We start from the raw sequence: 5,207 nt of genomic DNA on the forward strand, positions 1-5,207 counted from the left end.
TTTGGAAATGGTCATCCTGAGTCAGACTAAGTAGTCATAGTTAATACATTTGATTTCCCTCTCATTTGTTTTTTTTTTTTTCTTTTTTTTTCATTTTTTTTTTCATTTGTTTTTTGCTCCATCCTCTGTATCTACCCAAATTTAGTCTTCTTCCCTCAGACTCACTTGACCACATGAGTATCATCCTTAATCCTAAAGAGCAAGAAGGGAATTTCCATGTTAGTAGAGGAACTCAACTAAGAGTAGAATGCTGCATAATTTATTGTCCAAACTGAGATGTTAAAGAACAAAGGGAGGCCTTTTAATAATTATGCTGGAACAACAAATATAAACCAATCACCCTAATTAAAAAAATAAACAGAAAACATATGTAAAGTTCAGCCTCATTTGTATCAAAGCAAAAATAAAATGAGACCATCATAGACCCACCAGACTGACAAAAATGAAAAAGTTCAACAATCCTAAATGTTGGTAAAGACATGGAACAACTGGAACTCATAGTGTTGGGAGTATATTTTACAACACTTTTGAAAACAATTTGATATTATCTAGTAAAAATGAACATGTACGTATCCTATAATTTGGCAAATCCACTCCCACAAAATATGTACTAGAGGGGGACTGGCCAAGATGGTGGAGGAGGAAGACCCTGAGCTCACCTCCAAATTTAGACACACCAGACACACCAAAATTACAGCTATTTACAGAGCAAGAAGCAATGAGAATGACCTGAAGACTAGCAGAAAAGATCTTCTACAACTAAAGATATAAAGAAGGACCCACAACAAGATGGATAGTAGAGTCAGAGATGCAGTATAGCCAACACCCATACCCCTGGGTAGGCAACCCACAAATTGGAGGATAATTACTATTGCAGAGGTTCTCCCCAAGGAGCAAGGGGTCCAAACTCCACATCGGGCTCCCCAGCATGAGGGTCCTGCACCCAGAAGATGAGCCACCAGAACATTTGTCGTTGAAGGCCCCTGGGGCTTACTTTCAGGAGAGGCAGAGGGCTGTGGGAAATAAAGCCTCCATTTTTAAATGGCACACACAAAATGTCACACACCCAAGACCCAGAGCATAAGCAGTAATTTGAAAAAAGCCTGGGTCAGACCCACTTGCTAATCTTAGAGAGCCTCCCAGAGAAGCAGGAGGCAACTGGGAATCATCTTGGAGACAGATGCTGGCAGCTGCCATTTTGGGGAGCTCATCCTACCATGAGGATGCTAGTGTTGCAAGTGCCATTTTGGGATCCTCCCTCTAGTTTATTAATGCTGGGACCCAGCCTGTCCACCAGCCAGTCAGCATCAGTCCTGGGTCACCCCAAGTCAAGCAGCTGTCCAGGCAGGGACACAGCCCCACCTACAAGCAAGTTGGCTGCCACAGGACCCCTGAACCACAAGCTGCCCCAGGACATGGCCCCACCCACCAGTGAGCCAGCACTAGCCTCAGGACACCCAGGGCCCTGAGCCAGCCCTCAGGACCTGACCCTGCCCACCAGCAGGCTGACACCAGCCACAGGATCCCCTGGGCCCAGACCCCAACCACCAGCAGCTGGCAGCATTCACACTAGGCAAGGCCTGACAACCAACCTGACCAGGGGCTATCCACATCTACCAGCACACCCACAGTAGTCAGCCCACTGCAACAGAAGGGCACATGCAGCACACATAGAGGGTACCCCCAGAGCACATATCTCTGGTGGCCAGAGGGGAGTATCCTCCTGGGGCCTATAGGACATTTCTTACATAAAGCCACATCTCCAAGATCAGGAAATATAACCAACTTACCAAATGCAGAGAAATATAGAGAATTAGGCAAAATGAGGAGACAGAAAAATATGTTCTAAGCAAAACAAGATAAAACTCTAGAAGAAGAACTAAGTGGAGATAGGCAATCTACCCAATAAAGAATTCAAGGTATAATTGTAAAGATGGTCAGAAGAACTCAGAAGAAGAATGGATGAACACAATGAGAAGATAGAAGTTTCTAACAAAGAGAAAATAGAAAGAGGAACCAAACAGAGCTGAGGAATACAATAACTAAAGTGAAAAATACACTAGTAGATTAGAAGATAAGAGAAACAGATTAGCAATCTGGAAGACAGAATAGTGAAAATCACTGAAGGTGAACAGAAGAATGTAGAAGAATTTGAAAAAATGAGGACAGTTTAAGAGACCTCTGAAACAACATCAGGAATATGAACATTTACATTATAGGGGTCCCAGAAGAAGAAAGAAAGGGGCAGAGAACATATTTAAGACATAATAGCTGAAAACTTTCCTAACTTGGGAAAGGAAACAGACATCCAGGTCCAGGAAGTACAGAGAGTCCCAAACAAGATGAACTCAAAGACAACCGCACCAAGACACATTGCATTTAAAATGAAAAAAAAAATTAAAGATAAAGAGAGAATATTAAAAGCAACAAGGGAAAAGCAACTAGTTACATAGAAGGGGATGCCCATAAGACTATCAGGCTAGAAGGGAGTGGCACAATTATATTTAAAGTGATAAAAGGAAAAAACCTACAACCAAGAGTACTCTACCTGGCAAGGCTATCATTCAGATTTGAAGGAGAAATAGTTTTACAGACAAGCAAAAGCTAAAAGACTTCAGCACCATGAAACCACCTTTACAAGCAATGTTAAAGGGACTTCTCTAAGTGTGAAGGAAAAGGCCACAACTAAAAATATGAAAATTACAAAAGGAAAAATCTCATTGGTAAAGACATATACAGCAAAGGTAGTATATCAACGACCTATAAAGCTAGTAGGAAGGTTAAAAGACAAAAGTAGTAAAAATCATCTATATCCACACTAAGTAGTTAAGGGATACACAAAACAAATGTAAAATGTAACATGAAAAACATTAAATGTGTGTGAGAGGGAGTAAAAATGCAAGGTTCTTAGAATGTGTTCAAACTTAAGAGATCATCAACTAAAATAATCACATATATAGTTAAAATGAACCTCATGGTAACCAAAAATCTACAATAGATACAGAAAAAAGAGAAATGAATGCAAACATAACACTAAAGATAGTTAGTTATCAAATCACAAGCAAAGAGAACAAAAGAAGAAAGGAGTGCACAAGAGAACTACAAAAACAACCCCAAAACTATGAACAAAATGGCAATGTACATATCTACCAATAATTAGTTTAAATGTAAATGGACTAAATGGTCTAATCAAAAGATATGAAGTGGCTGAATGGATACAAAAACAATACCCATATATATGTTGCCTACAAGGGACTCACTTCAGATCCAGAGACAACACAGACTGAAAGTGAGAGGATGGATAAAGGTATTTCATGAAAATGGAAATGAAAAGAGAGTTGGGGTAGCAATACTTAAAGCAGACAAAATAGACTTTAAAACAAAGACTGTCACAAGAGACAAAAAAGAACATTACATAAAGATAAAGGGTTCAATCCAAGAAGAAGATATAACAATTGTAAACATACGTGCACCCAACATAGGAACACCTAAATACATAAAGCAAATATTAATAGACATAAAGGGAGAAATTGACAGTAACACAATAATAGTAGGGGGCTTTAACACCCAACTTACATCAATGGACAGATCATCCAGACAGAAAATCAATAAGGAAATGCTGCCTTAAATGACACATTAGACCAAATAGAATATATATATATACATATATATATGTATATATATATAAACATTGCATTCAAAGGCAGCAGAATACCCATTCTTTTCAAGTGCACATAGAACATTCTCTAGGATAGATCACATGATCACATGCTAATAAGCCATCAAACAAGTATCAGTAAATTTAAGAAAACTGAAATCATATCAAGCATCTTTTCTTACCACAGTGCTATGAGACTAGAAATACGTTACAAGAAAAAAAAAACTGCAAAAAATGCAAACACATGGAGGCTAAACAGCATGCTACTAAACAATCAATGGATCACTGAAGAAATCAAAGAAGAAATAAATAGATACCTGGAGACAAATGAAAATGAAAACAATAATCCAAAATCTATGGACGTCAGTAAAAGCAGTTCTAAGAGAGAAGTTTATAGCAATACAAGCCTGCCTCAGGAAATAAGAAATATCCCTAACAACCTAATTTCACATTTAAAGGAACTAGATAAAGAAGAACAAACAAAATCTGATATTAGTACATGGAAAGAAATCATAAAGATCAGAGCAGAAACAAATGAAATGGAGACTTTTAAAAAATAGAAAAGATCAGTAAAACTAAGAGCTGGTTTGTTAAGAAAAAATAAACAAAATTGATAAACCTTTAGCCAGACGCATCAAGAAAAAGAGAGGTAGGGCCCAAATAAATAAAATCAGAAATGAAAGAGAAGTTACAACTGACACCACAGAAATACAAAGGCTCATAGGTATTACTATGAACAATTATATACCAATAAAACTGACAACCTAGAAGAAATGAACAAATTCTTAGACATGTACAATCTCCCAAGACTGAATCAGGAAGAAATAGAAAATATGAGTAGACCAGTTACCAGTAATGAAATTGAATCAGTAATAGAAAACCTCCCAACAAATAAAAGTCCAGGACTAGATGGCTTCACAGGTGAATTCTACCAAACATTTAGAGAAGAGTTAACATCTATCCTCTCAAACTATTCCAAAAATTGAAGAGGAAAGAATGCTTCCAAACTAATTCTACAAGGCCAGCATCACCCTGTTACCAAAAACAGACAAAGATAGCACACAAAAAAGAAAATTACAAGCCAATATCACTGATGAACATAGATGCAAAAATCCTCAATAAAATATTAGCAAACCAAATTCAACAATTCATTAATAGGATCATACACCATGATCAAGTGGGATGTATCCCAGGAATGCAAGGTGGTTCAATATCTGCAAATCAATCAATGTGATACACCACATTGACAAACTGAAGAATAAAAATCATATGATCATCTCAACAGATGCTGAAAAAGCTTTTGACAAAACATCCATCTACGATAAAAACTCTCAACAAAGGGGTATGGAGGGAACATACCTCAGCATGATAAAGGCCATATATGACAAGCCCACAGGTAACATCATACTCAGCAGTAAAAAATGGAAAGCATTTCCTTTAAGATCAGGAACAAGACAAGAATGGTCACTCTCACCATTTTTATTCAGCATAGTATTGGAAGTCCTCGCCACAGCACTCAGACAAGAAAAAGAAATAAAAGGAACCCCGA

This window comes from Phocoena sinus, chromosome 9 (genome assembly GCF_008692025.1).
Source record: "Phocoena sinus isolate mPhoSin1 chromosome 9, mPhoSin1.pri, whole genome shotgun sequence".
Taxonomy (NCBI): domain Eukaryota; kingdom Metazoa; phylum Chordata; class Mammalia; order Artiodactyla; family Phocoenidae; genus Phocoena; species Phocoena sinus.